Source organism: Helianthus annuus, chromosome 14 (genome assembly GCF_002127325.2).
Source record: "Helianthus annuus cultivar XRQ/B chromosome 14, HanXRQr2.0-SUNRISE, whole genome shotgun sequence".
Classification (NCBI taxonomy): domain Eukaryota; kingdom Viridiplantae; phylum Streptophyta; class Magnoliopsida; order Asterales; family Asteraceae; genus Helianthus; species Helianthus annuus.
In genome coordinates, this window is record NC_035446.2 from 166974230 (window position 1) to 167000717 (window position 26488).

Genomic DNA, 26488 nt, shown 5'->3' on the forward strand with positions numbered 1-26488 from the left:
CTTTTGTGTCCCAAGAACAATTTAAAAAAATACATAAAAAAACCAATTTAAAAAAAATACATCATATAACATGGACCAATTTTAGTTTGAAGAAATACGTAATTATTTGTTTTAGGAAGTAAAGGAGGTGACATAAAAGTTACAAAGATATAAAAAAAATACTAATAGCATATAAAAACACGTATGTTCTGCTAATCTCATGGTCATGGATGCCCCCTCTGTCACACCCCAACCGATTGCGGAATCATCGGGGCGCGGCACTGAGCGAAACAGATTGTCCAGAAGTTTCCACAACAACTATTATTACAAATTCAGTTCAATGATACGTCCCATACCGTATCCCAAATAAATAAACAAGTTATCATAGAAGCAACTAGGCAAATAAATTCCGTTCCGACAACTCAGATTTAATTATTACAAACCAATTGAATAAAAGTATTGCTTGAAGTCATTAAGACTTATCCGGACAAGATCTACAGACAGCTAATGCCATAGACCCCGGATCGGACAACTCCAACGGCTCCATGGCAATTGTTTATTTGCTTCTAGAGACCCCTAGGTAGACCACGACCTACATCTATTCGTTGGCCTCTAGAGCTTTTATTCTAGCCTCGCTTCCCTAGCAGATAAGCATCCTAATTACCTGTCACATACGTTAGAATATTGTCAATACATAAATGTAAAGGTGAGCATACAAGTTTGATAATAGCATATAGAGTTCGAATAGTTTACGCATAACCAGGCACGTACACAGAGGAAAACGATGCATGTTAATTATCGACATGGGACCATCGATACCAATGACTGTGGGTTGACCGTCCGAGACGGTTCGCAATACATGATTACCACCGTAATCCATGCAAGTATTTGTCCTTAACAACCCCCGTGTGAACGGGTGCTGAGTCCAAACTATAGTACTATGTTGCTAAGGCAGGTAGATAGCATTCCACGTGTAAACATAATAAACAACATTCATTTAGTCAAGTAGCACATGCAAATGGTCAGCGTTCAAATAGTTTGTGTTTGATTGTGATTTGATAGGTAACGTATGTAACACCCAAAAGTGCTAAAAGCAAAAAAAAAAGGGATCGAGTATACTCACAGTGATTGATTGTGGATTGAAGGGAGCGCTGAGAGTAAGATTAGCCTGAATAGTTCGATAGCATAACGATAAGTAACGCGGGCAAGTAAACAAGTATGGATGGGTCGAATGGGCTGGTCGATCGAACGGCATGTTCGATCGGACGACCCGTTCGATCGGCTGGTATAACTGTTTGGACAGTCCTGTTCGATCGGCCGGTTGGCTCGATCGGCTGGACCATTCGAGTGGATTGTTTCTTCCTCTGGTGTGTTTGTGTTTGAGGATTTGAACTTTTGAAGTTTTCGTTGCAGCATTTGAGAACACTGAAGTGTTCCTACCTTTCAAGTCGGTCGATCGAGCGGTTCGCTCGATCGGCTAGCTCACTCGATCGGCTAGGAACTTCAGGGGTGGTCCTCCACTGAATGTCACTCGATCGAACAGTCTGTTCGATCGACTGACATTCCCTACTATGAACGAATTGTGAAAACGATTAAGTGTTGAAGCATAGTATCTCATGATCCGAACAGTAATGTTTACCAATCGAGTGACCCATTCGATCGAACATTACTTTGTCAATACTATACTTCAAAAGTTTGGAAGGGTGGGACGCCATGTGCTAGCCGATCGGCTGGTCCGGTCGATCGGCTGGTGTGTCCGATCGGCTGGTCCGGTCGATCGGCTGGTGTGTCCGATCGGCTGGGCTGTTCGAACAGCCTAGCCGTTCGGCCAGCATTTCTGACCTGGTCGGCCTTTCGTCTAACACTTGGCTGTTTGTTTATTTGTCATTCTTCCAAGGTAACTTGACAACGTGTTTGTAACACCTCGAATTTTTGTGTCCAATGATGTGTTAACACGTGTCATTTGTTTACACGTGGCATCTATAATAAATAAAGGACTAATTTTGACAAACCTTGAAAGTATATAAATTCGAGGGTTATAAATGTCAACAAGGGTAAATATACTGTATAGTATCCCTAAATAATGCTTAAACCTTCAAACGAATAAGTTATAAATCGTACAAATATAAAACGCGGAAGAAAGTGAGAGATTACAAACTACAGGGGTTAACTGTGTCAACATGTTTAATAATACCTCTGAGTGACCCTTTAACGTTCCCAAGACTTTGTAACGGTATTATACCCTCACTAAAATAATATATATGAATTTCGCGAAGTTTCGATATGAAACGAGAAAGTTACGATCGAATTCGTAGAAGAAGGGTTAAAAGCGTCAACAGTGAAAGTTAAGGCTTTCCAAAATAAATAATAAATAAACCGGGGACTTAATAATGCGGGAAATTAACACGAGGCCCCTATCGGTAAATAACCGAGGGCCAAACCGCAAAGTTACCCCTTCAGAACCGAAAGGCCAGGTGAATCATTACGAAAGATTTCGTTATTAATGGCCCGATTCTGTAATGATTATAAAAGATTTGAAAAATTCTGAAAATATAGCCCCACGCGACCCGCGTAAGGTTTCAACATAAGTTGAGGCGGGCCGCGAGCCTCCTCAAAAACGCGTCTGATTCTTAACCTTTAGGCGACCCGCGTAAAAGAGCATGGGAACTCCCATGCGGGTCGCGTAAAGTGCCCAGATGCAGAAAAATGGTAACTACTTGGCTTTTGGAACTTGTGAACGATTATGCATGTAATTATGGGGCATGGGCACCCTACAAATGACCCATACATGTAGGGGACAACTACCCATCAGCTCTGGACTGATAGTAGTGCTTGAAATGATCATGAGTTGCCTTCTTTGGCTATAAATAGCCACTTCTTGTGCATTACCAATCACACAACTCAAAAACACTTATAACTGATCATTCAAGAGCTCTCTAGCTTTCCCTTCTGTTCTCTCATCAAGAGTTAACTTCTGTAAGTCGTTCATAACCATTTTGGTTCCACATTTCCATAGTTATAGCCTATAAACGCAACCGTCGTAACTAACGGTTGTCATTGCAATATCTTGCAAACGATTCAGTCTTATGACGAATCAAAAATGGTTATGAGTTGGTATTTATGTGGGTATTAAACCTCTAAAATGGTTCCCCCTGATCACCACTCTAACTATGTCAAATATCGAGTCAAACGCGCGGTTAAAAAGTCAACAGAAAGCTATTTTAGCAATTTAAGCGTAATCTGTGATATATATGTTATGGAACCTGTTTTGACAATCATAAAACATGATAATATGTATATCAACATGTTTGCGCTCGTTTGAATCGATCATTTACCATATAGAACCGGTTCGGAACCGAAAGTCGCAAAAGTTTGACTTTTGCTTTGACTTCAGTTCTGACCCGTTTTAGTGAGGTATAAATATACCTTAGGACTCTCTTAGGACCAGGTCACATGTTGGCATACGCCTCTGTGGTCGGTTCATGAGTTATCCGAGCCTTTTACGTATTTCCGTCATTCGCCTAAAAGTTGACCGTAACGGCCTTTTAAAATTAAAACGAGTATTTCAGACACGTGAACGGACCAAAACCTTGCTTAGTAAATTATAAGCATGTCCCTGAAGTTTCACGTCAATCCGAGGTCTAGAATGAGAGTTATGCTAAAAGGCGCACTTTTAAGAAAGTTTTGAATTTAACGGCGCAATTAGCATAACGCTCATCTAACCCAAGTTTTCGGCACCAAAACTTTTACCCACTGTGGTAAAATAATATTTTGGGAATTTTAAAGATTTTTAAAAATTTTTACCTTGCTCATAACCTGCGGTTATGGCTACGGTTCGGTAAATACCGAATATGCCCTTTTTGGCCAAAACGGGAGTTCTACAAGGTCTTTTGACCCGATTCCAGTTGCTACTAACTTTAAATAATAAATAAAGTATTTTAAGCTTTATAAACTGTTCGGGAAACTCAGATTTCCTGTAGAACTCGAAAATCCCTTTTAAAGTCTTTAAAATGACCGAAAAGCCCCTACGGGGCATAATATAAACTTAAACTCGTTACGGGCATTACGGAAGGTATCCTACTGATACCAAAATACTTTTAAGGCATATTGACTTAGGAAATAAGCGTACGACTCTTATGATTAACCGTTTCGCCTATTTGCGCACACGGTACGGCCCACGGAACTAGTTTTCGTGCAATAGCCGATATGGGTCAAATTATATTATTTGAACCCCAAAATCCAGGGTATGAACTATAAACCCATATAAAACAAGTCTCTGAACTTGTTGGGTCCAAATCATACTCCATTCACGGTTTTCGCCTTTTCGTGCGAATTAACCATATCTATATATCGGAATCAACCGGTTTAAGCTACGGCTAATACAAGGACCGTTAGGATTCTAAGAGGTTAATTAAAACCTTCGTTCCAGATTAGGAGCCCCAGTAAAAGCTATCGGTGACTTGATCTTAATTAAGGATTAATACTTGCAAAGGTAAATACTTTTGACTTATTTCCCCTATATGGGCTTGGGTTACGGTATATTAATACCGCTTGATTGAGCATCATATTCATCCATCGCTTAGGTGGATAACTAAATAATATGATCGGCTCATTTAAATAGTTTTGTTGCTTATAAGCCTTTGGGGGGTTTAATGACCGTTGTCCCGGATATCCTCGGCATCATTTTACGAAATGGCCACGACCATCGACATCCCGGTGTAGGCGTACACCCGGTATAAAGTGTCGACATTAAAACTAAAAGACGTAGCCGTTGGTTTTCATACTACGGTTTTACGCAAACGTGGTGTGTCTATAAATCTTTAACCCGGCACGACCCGGGCTACTGAACGCATAAAAGAACATGTAAAACGTTCACAAGATCATTATGAATTTTCCCAAGTTATAAAAGAGTTTGTGCCTTGTGCATTCAAATCAATTTTAATAAACATTTTCAAATGTGTCAGTTGAATGTATTTACCAGTGTAAACTGACGTATTTTCCCCAAAAAGATTAAGTGCAGGTACCTAAACGTAATTGGCTGGTATTAGCTCCCTAGCGTCGGGATAAGCCTCGCAAGCTTGATTGCAGTATCTAATGGAACAATACTTTACCTTTATTTACGATCCACTGTGGATATTCAACTCTGTAATACTTGGATATTATAATCAGAGGTTGAAATTATATATTTAAATTATGCTTCCGCTGTGCATTATATAATTGTGTGGTTTGACTATATTGTTGCCAACATCGTCACGGTAATCCCCCACCGGGCCCACCGGTGAGACACGTGGAAATCGGGGTGTGACAGGTTGGTATCAGAGCCAACATTGAGTGAATTAAACACTATCCTATTGTGTTTAATCTCAGTGACACAATTGCACATACTTGAGTCTAGACAAGAACTTAGGACAAATTCGGATTAATACTCCTTTTTGTCTTTATTTTTCGATTTGATTTTTAATAAGTTTTGGAGCAGGAAAATGCCACCTGTTATATTCCGAGGAAGAGGAAGGGGACGAAGAGGCCGAGGAGAAATCGTGACACATCACGATAGCGAGGCTGGACCATCTGGTACAAGACATCCTTCGATGACACGAAGCGAAGAGCCACAACGAAGAAGAGATCTTTACGAACCAGCGAGGCATTCCACTTCGCACAGCTCAACACCATCCTACCGGCACTCCTTTGGGCCAGATTCAGAAAATAACCCCAACAACCCACAACCTTCCTTCATACCTCTACAACGTTCGGTTTCGCACCGAAACTACGACGACCCTAGTCCATACTACGTAGCTCAGTTTAATCCGGCTGACTACATACAGGAACCTTCAGATTTTGTTCCACTAGGGCCACAAGACCATTTTTCTGAAGACCCTATGGAGGAAGATGAGGATCCAACTGAACCAGCTCGTGGTACGCCCACGCATCCGATAGAAGTATCTGATGGATCTTCATATCATGGTCCACAGTATCAAGGCCCAGACAGCTTTATGGCCTTGTTTGACCGACATGAGTGGTACAACACACCATCTCATCAGACATCGCAACCGAGACATCCACAGGATCCCTCTGAGGATTCACGCTTTGAGGCAGTTACGCCACCACCTCCGCCACCGGCACAACCAGTTATACCTGATCCGCCGAGGCGTAGGAGGACCAATGCTCGTATGTCTACACGAGGAGGAGGGGGTAACCACTTCAGCACTCCTCGACATTCTAGTAGCAGCCACTATCCGCCGCTACAAGAAGAAGGACCTTCAAGTCCTATACAAGAAGCGAACTCCGCACCTACTGCACGAAATTCGCCACCATTTGGGTATGACCAACCCATACCTGCTTATACGGGTCCAACGGCTTACAACCCGTTTGAACCATCACAAGCCCAATACAACTACGGCTATGAGCGCGACCCACATGTGGTGTCGGCTAGATATAATGCGCGCTACCCTGACGGAGCACATGGAAACATGGGGCCACCGGACTACTCAGCTCATGGGTATCCAATACCTCCCAGACCTCCAGTTCCACATCAAGCGCCACAACCACGATTTTCTCCTCCTGAACAGGAAGAAATACTCCATCGACTAGATCGAGTGGAGAGAGAGTTCGAGGAAGAGAAGAAAAGCCACCGAGGATTTCTCAAGGGCTTGGCGAACCTACTAAAGGGCAAAAAGAAGAAACGTGACCACTAGCCCTTAATAGTAGTACGAATGTAATTTCTATTTTGAAATAAGTCCCTGCGCGGACAACTTATCGTATTTCAGTCCCTACGTGGACTTATCTTTAGTCCTTGCATGGACACCTATCTTATATTAGTCCCTGCGTGGACTTGTCACTTATTTTAAAGCCTCTATGGAGGTATGTATTATTTGAAAGACCCGTTTAGGGCAATATGTAATTGTATTTGAAATTTAGGAATGTGTGTTATGAGTTTTGTTTTAATATATATAAAAATAAATCAAAACCATTCCTTTTACATTGATCTGCCTAAATAAAGAATCTTAAGGGGGTGAAACCTAGCTTGGGGTCTTTTAAGATCAGTCAAGATGGTACGACCTAGCTGAAAAGATTTTGATTTCCCTGTTAACCTCTGTACGCATGTTAACATTCATGGCAGATGTGATTCGTTATAATCACGCACGTCATTCTTATACAATAATCCTTTGAGGATTTCAAAACCCAACTAAATGATATATAGATCGTGGGTTAAATCACCAACAAAGGTGATCAATATTATAAAGACATCCATTTAGCGATGCAATGCCTACGGGCCAGTATTATAAAGACATCCATTTAGCGATGCAATGCCTACGGGCCAGTATTATAAAGACATCCATTTAGCGATGCAGTGCCTACGGGCCAATATTATTAAAACATCCATTAGTGATGCAGTGCTTACGGGCCAGAATTACTAAAACATCCATTAGTGATGTAGTGCCTACGGGCCAATATTATCAAAACATCCATTAGTGATGTAGTGCCTACGGGCCAACCATATTAAAACATCCATTAGTGATGTATTGCCTACGGGCCAATATTATTAAAACATCCATTAGTGATGTAGTGCCTACGGGCCAACCACATTAAGACATCCATTAGAGGTGTAGTGCCTATGGGCCATAATAATTGTCTTATAAGACAAAAGGCAGTGGTAGTCTATGACTCTCTGTCAGAAAGAGATAAAAGAACTACGGTTCAACTCTCTATGCCTTTGATTCTCTGGAATCTCGGCTAATATTATAAAACATCATCATGATTAGGCTTTATGCCGCCAATACTATTTATATAGTTAAAATAGGATATATTCAAATCCTAATATTTAATGTAATGAGATGATAAGTTAACCGAATATGGTCTCTGTACCATGGTTGACAAATTGTCATAAAAGACAATCACATAATAATCTCCTAAATTAAAAATTTTGTTATCTTCTGTAACAGATTCAAGTTACAATGGCGGATCCCAACGGAGAGAACAGCCACACAAATGAAGATGACTATGACAACGCGTCAGTACATTTGACAGGCGCACAGTTAAAGGCTCTGATCAACAATGCTGTCCAGGCAGCTATTGATCGCCAACATACTGAGTCTCAAGGCAGATCTGTGTCAAAGCCACCCTCTAAAAAGACACACTCCAAACCACCCTCTGAACCCAAGAAAGATGACGACAAGCATTCGTCTACTGAGCACAGCGTCCACCGCGATAGAGAATATACTGATGCGTCCAGTGCTAAGGGTTGCACCTATAAATACTTTGTATCATGTAAACCCCGTGAATTTACAGGGGAGAAAGGTGCGGTTGACTGTATAACCTGGCTGGACGAGATGGACACGATTGTGGACATCAGCGGGTGCGCTGAGAGGGACGTGGTTAAGTTTGTGTCCCAGTCATTCAAGGGCGAGGCCCTGGCGTGATGGAGAGCTCTGGTGCAGGCTTCAGGTAAGTCTGCCTTATACAAGATGACATGGGGGGAGTTTATTACCCTCATAAAAGAGAACTACTGCCCTCAGCACGAGGTTGAAAAGATTGAGGCAGATTTTGTCTCACTGGTGATGACAAACCTGGATTGTCAAGCTTATCTGACAAGTTTTAACACTATGTCACGCCTGGTGCCATATCTTGTGACACCAGAACCACGAAGAATTGCCCGATTCATTGGGGGCTTAGAGCCGGCAATCAAGGCCAGCGTAAAAGCCTCTAGGCCAACGACCTTCAGGTCAGTTACTGACCTCTCCTTGTCTCTTACACTTGATGCTGTCCGTCTGAGGGCACAAAGGAGCAAGGAGGCTGAGAAGCGAAAGCGTGAGGATGATACCTCACGAAAGTCCGGTAAAAAGCACCGTGGAAACGGTGAGGGCAAGAAAGGGTCAGAGGAAAGGAAGGAGGGGCAAGCTGATGGAAGACCTTACTGCAAGGTCTGCAAGAAACCTCACTCCGGGAAGTGTAGGTTTGCGTCTGGTTCACAGTCGCAACAAAAGACTCCATCCTGTGGGCTATGCAAGTCCAAGGAGCATAAGACAGTGGAGTGCAAAAAGATAAAGGACGCAACCTGCTTTAATTGCAATGAAAAGGGGCACATAAAGAGTAACTGCCCGAAGTATGCCAAGAAGGCGGAAGAGACGAAGAAATCAAATGCGAGAATTTTTCGTTTCGATGCAAAGGAAGCGGTCAAGGACGACACTGTGCTTACAGGTACTTTTCTCGTAAATAATATATTTGCAAGAGTACTGTTCGATTCTGGCGCTGACAAGTCCTTTGTAGACCAGAAATTTTGCCAACTACTAAATATGCCAATCAAAACCCTAGACGTAAAATACGAAGTAGAGTTGGCAGACGGAACGATAGAAACCGTCTCTACCGTTCTAGAAGGATGTGAAATATCCATTAGGAACCATTCTTTTCCTTTATCTCTACTTCCTTTCAAACTTGCGGGTTTTGACGTTGTGCTAGGCATGGACTGGTTATCCCATAACCAGGCCCAAATCATTTGCGGCAAGAGGCAAATAGTCTTAAAGACTCCGAGTGGTGAATCTCTTACCATTCGAGGGGATACGCATTACGGATTGCCCGAAGACGCATCTATGCTGAAAGCTTCAAGGTGTTTGAACAGGGGCTGTGTAATTTACATGGCTCAGGTGATAATTGAAGAACCAAGGCCGAAGATCGAGGATCTTCCTGTCATTTCTGAATACCCCGAGGTTTTTCCTGAAGAACTACCTGGTTTGCCACCAGATAGACAAGTGGAGTTCAGAATTGACATCATTCCTGGAGCAGCTCCGATAGCAAGAGCACCTTACAGACTAGCGCCAACGGAAATGAAAGAACTGAGGACCCAGTTGGATGAACTGCTGGCGAAAGGTTTTATCAGACCTAGTTCATCTCCTTGGGGAGCACCGGTCCTTTTTGTAAAGAAGAAGGACGGGTCAATGCGTTTATGCATTGATTATAGAGAGCTGAACAAAGTTACCATAAAGAATAGATATCCTTTACCAAGGATCGATGATCTATTCGATCAGCTACAAGGAGCAAGCTACTTCTCCAAAATCGACTTAAGGTCGGGTTATCATCAACTAAGGGTCAGAGATGAAGATGTACACAAGACTGCATTTAGGACTCGTTATGGTCATTACGAGTTCCTAGTGATGCCTTTTGGGCTCACAAATGCACCGGCTGCGTTCATGGATCTCATGAATCGCGTTTGCAAGCCGTATCTAGATAAATTCGTCATAGTCTTCATCGACGATATCCTTATCTATTCCAAGAATCAAGATGACCACGAGAAGCACCTCCGTTGCATTCTCGAATTACTACAACGTGAGAAACTCTACGCCAAATTTTCGAAATGTGAATTCTGGCTAAGAGAGGTCCAGTTTTTAGGACACGTTGTAAGTGAGCGTGGTATCCAAGTGGATCCCGCTAAGGTAGAGGCAGTCATGAACTGGCAAGAGCCAAAGACGCCTACCGAGATTCGTAGCTTCCTGGGTTTAGCAGGATACTACCGGAGATTTATTGAAAATTTTTCGAGGATTGCTGCGCCCTTGACTTCCTTGACCAAGAAGAAAGAAAAGTACATCTGGGGCCCGAAGCAGCAAGAGTCCTTTGAAATACTGAAGCAGAAGCTAAGCAACGCACCTGTGTTGACATTACCGGAAGGTACAGATGAATTCGTAGTTTACTGCGATGCATCACATACAGGCATGGGGTGTGTGCTTATGCAGAAGGGCAAGGTGATTGCATATGCTTCAAGGCAATTAAAAGTGCATGAAAAGAATTACACCACCCATGATTTAGAGTTGGGTGCCGTTGTATTTGCACTGAAGTTATGGAGGCACTACCTGTATGGCATTAAATTTGTGATTTATTCTGATCACAAAAGCCTCCAGCACCTGTTCAACCAGAAGGAGTTGAACATGAGACAACGCCGATGGATGGAAACACTGAATGATTATGACTGTGAAATCAGGTACCATCCCGGTAAGGCGAATGTAGTCGCTGATGCCTTGAGCAGGAAAGAAAGGGTAAAACCCATTCGAATCAATGCCAAGAGCATTGAAGTTAAAAATAATTTGATTGAAAGGATTTTGGCTGCACAGCGAGAGGCTGTGTTGGAAGCTAACTATCCTAACGAAAAGCTGGGAGTAACTGCGGAGCAGTTGACTCTTAGCAAAGATGGAATTCTTAGGCTGAATGGACGAATATGGGTTCCGATTTATGGGGGACTACGAGATGTTGTTCTCCAGGAAGCTCATAGTTCCAAATACTCAGTCCATCCTGGTGCTGATAAAATGTACCAAGACTTAAAGGCAAATTATTGGTGGATAGGCTTGAAAAAGTCTGTAGCCACCCATGTAGCAAAGTGCTTGACTTGTGCTCAGGTCAAAGCCGAGCACCAAAAGCCGTCTGGCTTGCTACAACAGCCTGAACTTCCCGAGTGGAAGTGGGAATGTGTAACTATGGACTTCATAACCAAGTTACCCAAGACCAGGAAAGGAAATGATACAATATGGGTCATAGTCGATAGGCTGACTAAATCAGCTCATTTTCTACCCATTAAGGAGACGTATAGCTCCGATATGCTAGCCCAACTTTATGTTGATAAGATTGTAGCCTTACACGGCATACCTGTGTCTATTATCTCCGACAGGGATACTAGATACACATCTCACTTCTGGAAGAGTTTCCAGCAATCTTTGGGCACGCGTTTAAACTTTAGTACGGCTTACCATCCACAGACGGACGGTCAAAGTGAGCGTACTATCCAAACGCTAGAAGACATGCTTCGTGCATGTGCGATCGATCTAGGTGGTAATTGGGATAAAAACCTACCCCTGATCGAATTCTCCTACAATAATAGCTACCACACCAGCATAAAGGCTGCGCCTTTTGAGGCATTATATGGTAGGAAATGTAGATCGCCTGTTTGTTGGGCGGAAGTAGGAGAGGTCCAATTATCGGGACCAGAGATTGTTTTCCAGACAACGGACAAGATTGTCCAGATCCGGGAACGTCTCAAGGCTGCCCGCGATAGGCAGAAGAGCTACGCTGATCCAAAGCGTAAGGATTTTCACTTCGAAGTAGGTGAAAAGGTATTACTTAAGGTGTCACCCTGGAAGGGGGTGATGCGATTCGGCAAGAAGGGCAAGCTGAGTCCGAGATACATAGGGCCTTTTGAGGTCATTGAACGAGTCGGATCAGTTGCCTATAAACTAAACTTGCCTGAAGAGCTCAATGGAATTCACAATGTGTTCCACATCTGCAATCTCAAAAAGTGCTTCGCCGACGAATCGTTGGTGATTCCACACACAGATGTGCATATAGATGAGAGCTTAAAGTTTATAGAAAAACCTTTGTCGATTGAGGATCGACAGGTAAAGAAGCTTCGCAGAAAGCACGTACCGATTGTAAAGGTCAAATGGGATGCTCGTAGAGGTCCTGAATATACGTGGGAAGTCGAAGCTACAATGAAAGAAAAATACCCCTACTTATTTGAGTAAATCTCGGGTCGAGATTTATTTTAAGGGGGTGAGGATGTAACACCTCGAATTTTTGTGTCCAATGATGTGTTAACACGTGTCATTTGTTTACACGTGGCATCTATAATAAATAAAGGACTAATTTTGACAAACCTTGAAAGTATATAAATTCGAGGGTTATAAATGTCAACAAGGGTAAATATACTGTATAGTATCCCTAAATAATGCTTAAACCTTCAAACGAATAAGTTATAAATCGTACAAATATAAAACGCGGAAGAAAGTGAGAGATTACAAACTACAGGGGTTAACTGTGTCAACATGTTTAATAATACCTCTGAGTGACCCTTTAACGTTCCCAAGACTTTGTAACGGTATTATACCCTCACTAAAATAATATATATGAATTTCGCGAAGTTTCGATATGAAACGAGAAAGTTACGATCGAATTCGTAGAAGAAGGGTTAAAAGCGTCAACAGTGAAAGTTAAGGCTTTCCAAAATAAATAATAAATAAACCGGGGACTTAATAATGCGGGAAATTAACACGAGGCCCCTATCGGTAAATAACCGAGGGCCAAACCGCAAAGTTACCCCTTCAGAACCGAAAGGCCAGGTGAATCATTACGAAAGATTTCGTTATTAATGGCCCGATTCTGTAATGATTATAAAAGATTTGAAAAATTCTGAAAATATAGCCCCACGCGACCCGCGTAAGGTTTCAACATAAGTTGAGGCGGGCCGCGAGCCTCCTCAAAAACGCGTCTGATTCTTAACCTTTAGGCGACCCGCGTAAAAGAGCATGGGAACTCCCATGCGGGTCGCGTAAAGTGCCCAGATGCAGAAAAATGGTAACTACTTGGCTTTTGGAACTTGTGAACGATTATGCATGTAATTATGGGGCATGGGCACCCTACAAATGACCCATACATGTAGGGGACAACTACCCATCAGCTCTGGACTGATAGTAGTGCTTGAAATGATCATGAGTTGCCTTCTTTGGCTATAAATAGCCACTTCTTGTGCATTACCAATCACACAACTCAAAAACACTTATAACTGATCATTCAAGAGCTCTCTAGCTTTCCCTTCTGTTCTCTCATCAAGAGTTAACTTCTGTAAGTCGTTCATAACCATTTTGGTTCCACATTTCCATAGTTATAGCCTATAAACGCAACCGTCGTAACTAACGGTTGTCATTGCAATATCTTGCAAACGATTCAGTCTTATGACGAATCAAAAATGGTTATGAGTTGGTATTTATGTGGGTATTAAACCTCTAAAATGGTTCCCCCTGATCACCACTCTAACTATGTCAAATATCGAGTCAAACGCGCGGTTAAAAAGTCAACAGAAAGCTATTTTAGCAATTTAAGCGTAATCTGTGATATATATGTTATGGAACCTGTTTTGACAATCATAAAACATGATAATATGTATATCAACATGTTTGCGCTCGTTTGAATCGATCATTTACCATATAGAACCGGTTCGGAACCGAAAGTCGCAAAAGTTTGACTTTTGATTTGACTTCAGTTCTGACCCGTTTTAGTGAGGTATAAATATACCTTAGGACTCTCTTAGGACCAGGTCACATGTTGGCATACGCCTCTGTGGTCGGTTCATGAGTTATCCGAGCCTTTTACGTATTTCCGTCATTCGCCTAAAAGTTGACCGTAACGGCCTTTTAAAATTAAAACGAGTATTTCAGACACGTGAACGGACCAAAACCTTGCTTAGTAAATTATAAGCATGTCCCTGAAGTTTCACGTCAATCCGAGGTCTAGAATGAGAGTTATGCTAAAAGGCGCACTTTTAAGAAAGTTTTGAATTTAACGGCGCAATTAGCATAACGCTCATCTAACCCAAGTTTTCGGCACCAAAACTTTTACCCACTGTGGTAAAATAATATTTTGGGAATTTTAAAGATTTTTAAAAATTTTTACCTTGCTCATAACCTGCGGTTATGGCTACGGTTCGGTAAATACCGAATATGCCCTTTTTGGCCAAAACGGGAGTTCTACAAGGTCTTTTGACCCGATTCCAGTTGCTACTAACTTTAAATAATAAATAAAGTATTTTAAGCTTTATAAACTGTTCGGGAAACTCAGATTTCCTGTAGAACTCGAAAATCCCTTTTAAAGTCTTTAAAATGACCGAAAAGCCCCTACGGGGCATAATATAAACTTAAACTCGTTACGGGCATTACGGAAGGTATCCTACTGATACCAAAATACTTTTAAGGCATATTGACTTAGGAAATAAGCGTACGACTCTTATGATTAACCGTTTCGCCTATTTGCGCACACGGTACGGCCCACGGAACTAGTTTTCGTGCAATAGCCGATATGGGTCAAATTATATTATTTGAACCCCAAAATCCAGGGTATGAACTATAAACCCATATAAAACAAGTCTCTGAACTTGTTGGGTCCAAATCATACTCCATTCACGGTTTTCGCCTTTTCGTGCGAATTAACCATATCTATATATCGGAATCAACCGGTTTAAGCTACGGCTAATACAAGGACCGTTAGGATTCTAAGAGGTTAATTAAAACCTTCGTTCCAGATTAGGAGCCCCAGTAAAAGCTATCAGTGACTTGATCTTAATTAAGGATTAATACTTGCAAAGGTAAATACTTTTGACTTATTTCCCCTATATGGGCTTGGGTTACGGTATATTAATACCGCTTGATTGAGCATCATATTCATCCATCGCTTAGGTGGATAACTAAATAATATGATCGGCTCATTTAAACAGTTTTGTTGCTTATAAGCCTTTGGGGGGTTTAATGACCGTTGTCCCGGATATCCTCGGCATCATTTTACGAAATGGCCACGACCATCGACATCCCGGTGTAGGCGTACACCCGGTATAAAGTGTCGACATTAAAACTAAAAGACGTAGCCGTTGGTTTTCATACTACGGTTTTACGCAAACGTGGTGTGTCTATAAATCTTTAACCCGGCACGACCCGGGCTACTGAACGCATAAAAGAACATGTAAAACGTTCACAAGATCATTATGAATTTTCCCAAGTTATAAAAGAGTTTGTGCCTTGTGCATTCAAATCAATTTTAATAAACATTTTCAAATGTGTCAGTTGAATGTATTTACCAGTGTAAACTGACGTATTTTCCCCAAAAAGATTAAGTGCAGGTACCTAAACGTAATTGGCTGGTATTAGCTCCCTAGCGTCGGGATAAGCCTCGCAAGCTTGATTGCAGTATCTAATGGAACAATACTTTACCTTTATTTACGATCCACTGTGGATATTCAACTCTGTAATACTTGGATATTATAATCAGAGGTTGAAATTATATATTTAAATTATGCTTCCGCTGTGCATTATATAATTGTGTGGTTTGACTATATTGTTGCCAACATCGTCACGGTAATCCCCCACCGGGCCCACCGGTGAGACACGTGGAAATCGGGGTGTGACAGTGTTGAACTATGATAACCTCCGTTCCTACTTGTTTCCTTGGCTCGAACAGGAATCACCCAAGTCCGGCCGGTGAACGATTCGGAATGTCGGTTTTAGAGTTTAACCCGAAATCGGTGAACCTTGTTCATAGAATCTGAGTCTTGAACCTTTTAACTATTTGAATGATTAGTTAGCCGGTGCAAGTTCCGTTTCTATCGGTTTGAAAGCATTGAGTGTAAAAGAGTTGAAAGAAAGTTGGAAATCCTTTTTTCAATCCTTCACATCATGAAAATGTTTAGATCTATGATGGATCTTAACTTGTTTATGTGGAAATCGGTTAGATCTAAGCTATTCATGGTTGAATGATGCCAAAGTTTGAAGTTCTTCAAGAACACCATGATGACATCACCCAAGAACACTTAGATCTTGGTGATTTCACTCTTAGAATTCAAGTTTTGAAAGATAGAAAGGTGTAGAATCAAGTAATGATCAAAAACGTACAAGAATTAGAGTGAAAACATACCGGGATTGAGAGAAATCTGAGAAAAGGTGAAGAAGATAGCTGGTTCGGTCAGAGCTTTCCAAAAATGGAAAGTATGGCAATGACAGCCCTATTTATAGGCTTCCAAAAGAGGAAAGTGGCAGCCGATCGGCTGGGAGCTCCGATCGAGTGGGCTGCTCGATCGGCTGGCAAGATGCTAGCCGATCGGCTGGCCTGTTCGATCAGGATGCTTCCTGTTCGATCCGCCACGCACTTCGAGTATTTTGCGATGATTGTCGACGTTTCGATTTCGATGGACGATGATACGGATACGATAGAGTTCCTAGTCAAATTACTTTTAATCCCAACCACTATATCTAACATACAATCTTTTATAAGTCATGTTTCGATGTCGGTTTCGATTGAGTTCGATTGCTTTTCGAGTTTCGATTGATTTGCTTGAATACCACACCAAACATAAAGTTAGCACGCACAAGTAACACATAAGGCACACACACACGTATAATGATACCATAATTCGCATAATTCGAGTCTCGAGTTCGATTGATTGTTAGATCGGTTTGATTACTGATTGGTTATCTTTATCGCATTGTTACTTCCTATCATTCACAGTCGTAGATCGGTTCGCGTTTAAAACACATTCGATTACTTCGGTTCTTGCTGATTACAACACTTACTCCACATAATACAACTAAAACACAAAATCGACTATCTACAGTCAAAGAAAGTCAAAGTTGACTTGGACTTTGACTTTGACTTTGACATTCGAAAACACGGGGTGTTACAGCCTCCCCTTGTTTAGGGAATTTCGTCCCGAAATTTGGCTCGAAGGCTACACAACACCGTGATTTACCAATTTGATGCTTCAGATCTATTTATTTAAACAACTGCGGGTACTTGGCCTTCATGTCGCTTTCGAGTTCTAAAGGATTCATTTTTTATTGAAAAGCTAGGACTTGGGGGTTCTTATAGATCTAATTCATTGAAATTCCATCCAATAAAACAGAAGAATTATAAATCTCTAAAATAATAGATAGAAATACCGCAAATAGAGCCATTGCGACGCCCATCAAAGGGGTCGTTCCCCACCCCGGAGCTACTTTACCATATTCAGAATTCAAGGGTTTTAATAAATTCCCTACAGTAGTTCGTCTTGGACCAGATTTAGAACCGTTCTCGACAGTTTGTGTAGCCATAAATCCTATTGTATTCATTGAAATCTGTTGACTTTGTATACCATCCCATTGTAAATAAACGATCTTATCATAGATCCATTGTGGTCTTGAAATTATATAATAATGGAAACAGCAACCCTAGTCGCCATCTTTATATCTGGTTTACTTGTAAGTTTTACTGGGTACGCCTTGTATACCGCTTTTGGGCAACCTTCTCAACAACTAAGAGATCCATTCGAGGAACACGGGGACTAATTGAAGTAATGAGCCTCCCAATATTGGGAGGCTCATTACTTCAATTGCGATAATGAAAAATCATTTCATTTTTTTTATTTTTTAGTTGAAATTGTCGGCGGTTCTCTAAAAAAGATAGCGAAAAAAATTATCCCTAGAGTCGAGACTAATAGGAATGTATAAACCAATGCTTCCATAGATTCGATCGTGGTTTACAATTATAGCTTCCATACCTGTTTATTTTTAAGTGAACTCCGCGCCTCGTTTGCCCTCCCATCGGACCTTCACGATCGGGATGCGAGAGCGCCTGAGCTGCTTGGTTTGGCGATCCATGATTTCGACAGGCTTTTCTACGAAGTGTAACGTTTTGTTGACCTGAAGATCGTCGAGTGGTACGATTAGATCATGATCAGCAAGGCATTTTCGGAGGTTAGAGACGTGGAAAGTCGGGTGGACGTTACTAAGTTCCTCCGGTAATTCGAGTCTGTAGGCGACTTTTCCGATTCTTTCCAGAATCCTAAAAGGTCCAACATATCGAGGCGCGAGTTTCCCTTTCTTGCCGAATCGGACTACACCCTTCCAAGGTGATACCTTTAGGAGTACGTAGTCACCAACTTCAAATTCAAGGGGCTTGCGTCTTTTATCGGCGTAACTTTTCTGTCTGTTCCGAGCTTTTACCAAGTTGTCTCTTATCTGGTGGATTTTGTCAGTCGTTTCTTGTAGAATCTCGGGACCGGTTAGTTGCGAGTGACCGATCTCGTGCCACACAATAGGCGATCGACATCTTCTACCATACAAAGCCTCGAAGGGTGCCATTTGGATGCTGGCATGATAGCTGTTATTGTACGAGAATTCCACCAATGGCAGGTGTTTGTTCCAACTACCACCAAAATCTATAACACACGCTCAGAGCATGTCTTCAAGAGTACGGATCGTTCTTTCAGTCTGTCCGTCGGTTTGAGGGTGGAATGCAGTACTCAGATTAAGCGACGTACCAAGGGCCGCTTGAAACGTTTCCCACAATCGCGAAGTGAACCGAGCGTCGCGGTCTGAAATGATGTCACGAGGCGTACCATGATTACGAATGATCTCGTCGGTGTAGATTTGGGCTAGTCGCTCCACCTTGTAGTCTTCTCGTATAGGCAAAAAGTGGGCTGACTTCGTTAGACGACCAACTATGACCCAAATACTGTCGTGACCTGATGGCGTGGGCGGGAGCTTTGTTATGAAATCCATAGCTATACTCTCCCACTTCCATATAGGTATCAGCGGTTGTTCGAGTAAGCCAGAAGGTTTTGATGTTCAGCCTTGACTCTTGCACAAGTTAAACAGCTTCCAACGTACAGAGCGATATCCCTTTTCATACCCGGCCACCAGTACTTATAACGCAGGTCCTGGTACATCTTGTCTGCACCGGGATGAATAGAATATCGGGACTTGTGGGCTTCGTTCATGATAATCTTTCGCAAATCGGTCCGCTTAGGGATCCAAATTCGGTCCAGATAATAGAATATCCCATCTGATTTGCTTACTAACTGAGCTCCATCGTGATAGATCATCTCTTTCTTCAATGTACGCTCGTTAAAGCAAGCATGTTGAGCTTCTCGGATGAGGGTTTCGAGGTTGTGCTGGGCTTGGATGTTTAGAGTACTGAGCACGTAACTCTTTCTGCTGAGCGCGTCAGCAACCACATTCGCCTTGCCTGGGTGATATCGAATCTCACAGTCGTAATCGTTGAGAAGTTCTACCCATCGGCGTTGACGCATATTAAGCTCTCTCTGATTAAAGATGTGTTGTAAACTCCTGTGATCAGAGTAGATCGTACACTTAGTGCCATACAGGTAGTGTCGCCAAATCTTCAATGCAAAGACAACCTCGCCTAGCTCGAGGTCATGGGTTGTATAGTTCTTCTCGTGGATCTTGAGCTGACGAGATGCGTAAGCTATAACCTTGTCTCGCTGCATGAGAACACAGCCGAGACCAAGGTTAGAAGCATCACAGTAGACAATGAAGTTGTCGCTTCCGTCGGGCAGCGTAAGAATCGGTGCGTTGCACAGCATATGCTTGAGGGTTTGAAAGGCAGTCTCTTGTACGTTTCCCCACACAAAAGGCTTGTCCTTATGGGTGAGAGCGGTGAGCGGCACAACGATCTTGGAGAATCCTTCAATGAATCGTCGATAATAGCCCGCTAGTCTGAGAAAAGAACGAACTTCTGACGGGTTCTTAGGCGTAATCCAGCTTTTGACAGCTTCAATCTTCGCAGGATCGACATTGATACCTCGACTATTCACTATGTGACCCAGAAATTGAACCTCCTCCAACCAGAATTCGCACTTGGAAAACTTGGCGTAGAGTTGGTTTCCCTGAAGTAACTCGAGAACCAAACGTAGATGTTGCGCGTGTTCGGCTTTCGATTTGGAGTAGATCAAGACATCGTCGATGAACACGATGACGAAACGATCAAGATAAGGCTTACACACACGATTCATGAGGTCCATAAAAACCGCGGGTGCGTTGGTTAGACCAAAGGGCATAACAACAAATTCGTAGTGGCCATAACGGGTCCGAAAAGCAGTTTTAGGAATGTCTTCCTCTTGAATCCGTAGCTGATGGTATCCTGAACGCAGATCGATCTTAGAGAAGCATGCTGCACCTTGTAGTTGATCAAACAAATCGTCAATTCGGGGCAAGGGGTATCGGTTCTTGATGGTTAGCTTATTCAATTCCCGATAGTCGATGCACATCCGGAACGACCCATCCTTCTTTTTGACGAAAAGGACTGGCGCGCCCCAAGGAGAGGTGCTTGGGCGAATAAAGCCTTTTTCGAGTAATTCCTGGAGTTGACTCGAGAGTTCCTGCATTTCGGATGGTGCGAGTCGATAAGGGGCTTTGGCGACAGGGTTAGCTCCAGGAATGAGGTCGATACGAAAGTCGATATCACGACTTGGTGGTAGTCCGGGAAGATCATCAGGGAACACCTGAGGAAATTCTCGAACCACTGGGACATCTTTGACTTCAACTTTCTTTTTCTCTCCCTTTTCCGCTACTACGATGTTGGCCAAGAAGGCTCGGTATTCCTTGCGAAGATACTTGCTGGCTTGAATACATGACATAAGCTTGAGACCCTTCGATGCTGTTTCACCATGTACACATAGAAGATCACCATTCGCGAGCGAGAATCGAATCATCTTTTCAAAGCACACAACTTCAGCATGGTTTTCACGAAGAAAGTCCATGCCTATTATGACGTCAAAGCTTCCGAGTTGCATCGGAATGAGGTCGATTGGGAAGATGTGATTGTTGAGTTCGAGAGTACAATCACGGAGTATTGAATTAACGGCAATAGTTCTTCCTGTAGCGACTTCGACTTCGAATGACGAGGACAGATAAGAGCGCTTACGAATAAGGAGCTTCTCGAATTCAAATGACACAAAGCAGTTATCGGCTCCAGTATCAAACAAACATGATGCATAAATACCATTCACAAGGAACGTACCATTAACCACGTTGTTATCCGCCTGAGCCTGGCGGGCATTGATGTTAAAGGTTCGGACATGGGCTGCTTGCTGCTGGTGTTGAGGCTGTTGTTGTTGCTGTTGCTGCTGGGGCTCTTGCTTGACCACCCTGTTCGGGCATCTGTTGGCAAAGTGGTTAGGGTCACCAAATGCAAAGCAGACTCGAGCATTGACTGCTGGTGCTTGAGCTGCTTGAGCTGCTTGCTGGCCTTGAGGGGCAGGGAGTAGAGCTTGGTTGATAGTAGCTTGAACTGGGGCTTGACGAGGACCATAGCGACAGTTCGCAGTGAAATGACCGTACAGATTGCAGTGAGCGCAAAAACGACAAGCTAGACCCACTGGATGATGATACGAACATGTCGGGCAGAGTGGGTGAGGGCCTGTGTATGCACGCTTCGCTGGCGGTGCATTGATCACTGGAGCTGAGCGCTGGTGGTGCGGCTGTTGAGCTGGTACCGCTTGCAGGGGAGTGGCGTTTGTCGCGGCAGCACAGCTCTTGCTGCTGGAGCTGTTGTTGTTGTTGTTCTTCTTCCTTCTTGAAGACTTGGAGGATTGAGCAGATGAGTCGGTGGGTGTCGCAGTGGCTTGATGCAGAGACTTGGTTTGCTTATCCCAGAAACCAGACTTGACTCGCTTATCGTTGATCTCAGCGGCGAGTAGGTAGGTTTCTTCGATCGTTGCTGGCTTGGAGGCGTGAACAAAATCTGCTACACAGTCTGGCAGAGCTCGGATATACTTCTTGATGGTCATCTCTGGAGTCTTGACCTGATCGGGACATATGATACTGAGCTGCTTGAAGCGAGCAGTGAGGGCAGTGTTGTCTCCGTCTTTCTGCTTGATGACCCAGAATTCATCCTCCAGCTTTTGGCGTTCATGAGGAGGGCAGAATTCATCGATCATAATTGCCTTCAGTTCCTCCCATGTCAGCTCGTAAGCTGCATCATTCCCACGCTTGTTTCGTTCAGCAGTCCACCAGTCTAGAGCACGGGACTGGAAGACGCCAGTAGCATTGAGAGTGCGGAGATTTTCGGGGCATCCGCTTTGTCGCAGGGTGACTTCAACTGAGTCGAACCAATGAAACATGGCGGTAGGGCCATCCTCACCGGTGAACTCCTTCGGTCCGCATGCCTTAAACTGCTTGAAGCTAAAAGCGGTCTTGCTTGAATCCTTTAGGTTCTCGGCTCGGGATTCCTCAGACGTTTTGCTGGCATTTTCATACACCTCACTCACGGCTTTCGCCACTTGTTTGGAGATGATAGCAGCGAGACGTCGGTCTCTCTTTTCTTGGCGAGTCAGACGGTGACGTGATCCAGACGACGACATGGTCTGCAATAGACATCGTCACAGGACTCAACACAACGTAATCGAATCTCACCTCACACGTCTACTACTATCTAAAGCTTAGAATTACGTCGAAATACGTATCACATAAACACATAAGCACATAACCACATATACACGTAAGCACCGAAGCACATGGAACACAAAAGCACAGAAGCACAAAACACAGACACACGTAAATTACCTAGGCATTTAATCACTGAGGTAGTCAGAAAACAGAAACCTATCCTTCAAAGTTCGCGTGTCGTTCGAATATCGTATCGAATAGCATCGTATAGTATAGCCTAACTTAGTCGTACAACACAGTTTAGTATGATATCGTTTTAGAGTTGCGATAACTGGATGTCGAATTGAGATAGAACAGCAATTGCGAGTCGTGTGTGTCGATAGCAAAATCGAATAATATCCCAAAACATAAATGTAAAACAAGAAGGCACACATAATCACATAAAATCAACAAGTCATCAGAGTACACAGTTATGGTTCCCAGAATCGAAATACATAAAATCGAGAGATAGATTGTCTGCGGCTACTAGACATCGACTACCCAAGGCAACTCGACTATTCACAGTAGACTTGTCGTCACTTTCGACTCTAGAGGTCGTGTTTCTGCCTCGATTCTTGGGCATTCCGCACGCGCTCCCTAGGTCATACTTGTGAGTTCAGGTCGATGGAGTCCGTCGTAGCCTTGGTGAGATGGATAAAATTCCAGAACAAACTGCTAAGGTCAGGGTTTTACCCCTTGGCTTAGCAATTTCTTCCTTGTTTTTAATAAAATAAAGGAGATTATTCATCAAAATATGGATTTCACTCCTGATTTGGCATGACCTCCCTTCCTTGTTGGTGAAAATAATGAGATAAGCATGAATAAACGAATAACGATCATCACAAGTCAGGCAGTTTGGTCAGGAGTTTGCGGCTTTCACACCTATTCCCAACTAATTCTACTGACTTTTATTTGAAAATTCGAGTGCAGTGATAGTGAAGAATTACAGAATAAGGCACGAAACTGGGTCTGATGGTTCCTAACTATAGTCTAGGTCTCTAAGACAGCGACCCGAACTAGGTCGTGTCTGCCTAATTCCCTATAGTTATGGCTCGGATACCAATCTGTCACACCCCAACCGATGGCGGAATCATCGGGGTGCGACACTGAGCGAAACAGATTGTCCAGAAGTTTCCACAACAACTATTATTACAAATTCAGTTCAATGATACGTCCCATACCGTATCCCAAATAAATAAACAAGTTATCATAGAAGCAACTAGGCAAATAAATTCCGTTCCGACAACTCATATTTAATTATTACAAACCAATTGAATAAAAGTATTGCTTGAAGTCATTAAGACTTATCCGGACAAGATCTACAGACAGCTAATGCCATAGACCCCGGATCGGACAACTCCAACGGCTCCATGGCAATTGTTTATTTGCTTCTAGAGACCCCTAGGTAGACCACGACCTACATCTATTCGTTGGCCTCTAGAGCTTTTATTCTAGCCTCGCTTCCCTAGCAGATAAGCATCCTAATTACCTGTCACATACGTTAGAATATTGTCAATACATAAATGTAAAGGTGAGCATACAAGTTTGATAATAGCATATATAGTTCGAATAGTTTACGCATAACCAGGCACGTACACAGAGGAAAACGATGCATGTTAATTATCGACATGGGACCATCGATACCAATGACTGCGGGTTAACCGTCCGAGACGGTTCGCAATACATGATTACCACCGTAATCCATGCAAGTATTTGTCCTTATCACCCCCCGTGTGAACGGGTGCTGAGTCCAAACTATAGTACTATGTTGCTAAGGCAGGTAGATAGCATTCCACGTGTAAACATAATAAACAACATTCATTTAGTCAAGTAGCACATGCAAATGGTCAGCGTTCAAATAGTTTGTGTTTGATTGTGATTTGATAGGTAACGTATGTAACACCCAAAAGTGCTAAAAGCAAAAAAAAAGGGATCGAGTATACTCACAGTGATTGATTGTGGATTGAAGGGAGCGCTGAGAGTAAGATTAGCCTGAATAGTTCGATAGCATAACGATAAGTAACGCGGGAAAGTAAACAAGTATGGATGGGTCGAATGGGCTGGTCGATCGAACGGCAGGTTCGATCGGACGGCCCGTTCGATTGGCTGGTATAACTGTTTGGACAGTCCTGTTCGATCGGCCGGTTGGCTCGATCGGCTGGACCATTCGAGTGGATTATTTCTTCCTCTGGTGTGTTTGTATTTGAGGATTTGAACTTTTGAAGTTTTCGTTTGTAACGCCCTAACACGCTTTAACTGAAAAGACGCAGCGGAATTACGTACCATAAAATTTCTTTCATTAAAACGTTTTATCCTACTTGAAAGTTCATTATAAAATAACCTTTTTTACAATATACGCATCCTTCGTACTTATTTACAGAACGAAAGTCTAACTTATGTCTATCAATTTATATACTCCAGGATCCCCGTACAATCTATCTTATGACTCGGTCTTTGATCGCTACACCTCATGATGATAATCTGTCATTCATACAACCTGCACCCACCACATACAATCGAAACATTAGCATACATTATATACAAACAAGATTCTTAATCGTGTAATCTCGATATGTTCTATCCACATATTCTTTCAATCCCGTTATCTTTCTAGATTTAGTCATTCCATCCGGGTGTCTAATCCTTAGCGAAACCTCGATAGAGTACCTGCACTACATTTCATTCTCGAGGCACACTATTAATAACGTCAATACTTAAGTGTATTTAAACCACGTATGCATTACATACATAACTAAGTACATACAAACCTACACACATTCATACATACATTACTTCATACAGACATACCTGCTCACATACTTACATTCATACATACATTACGGCGTACGAACATACCTACTTACATGCTTACATCCATACATACATACATACATACATTACTACTTACAAACATACCTACTCACATTCTTATATACATACATACATTACGGCGTACGAACATACCTACTTACATGCTTACATACAAACATACATACACTACCACATACAAACATACCTACTCACATACTTACATACATGCATACGTTACGGCGTACAAACATACCCACTTACATGCTTACATACATACATACATACATTACCCCGCGTACTCGCTCACACATTCCGAAATTAATCACATGTCATAAACGCTTTTAAAATATCTTTCGGATATGTTTCGGATCTTAAGAATGAGTTCCGAACTCACCCGTAACTTACCAAGCCTTTCAATAGGGTTGAGGAACCTTATAAGGACTTAGCGAGGCTTGGAATGTGTCCACGGGGTCCGAATTCGAAGGAAAAACAAAGAAATCCTCAAACTTTACAATTACATCAGACCTCCACCATAAGCTACGGTGGCTACCGTAGCTTACGGTGGCCCCCAAAGCTTTACGGTAGCTCAAGACTGCCTTACGGCAGAAAAGGAAACCCAGCTCCCACCGTAACTTACGGTGGCACCGTAAGCTACGGTGGTGCCCAGATCAGCATTCCATTTTCACACTAAAATTCGCGTAACTTGCTCGTTTTGCATCCGTTTCACTTGAAACTTGTTCCTAAACGTCCGTAAAACAATTCCTTTCGTATTAGCTAAAAATTCATACCTTGAGGCCCTTAAAATTTATAAATTACATTACCATTACATAATTCATGCATACATGTTCGACCCGTTCGATCTTTATCATACACTTCCCAACTTACCTAACCACCTTCGATTATTTTCCATTAAACTTGCCTTATCACTACCTTTAATTCATACTTTCTTACATAACTCTAAATAAATTACCAAACAACAA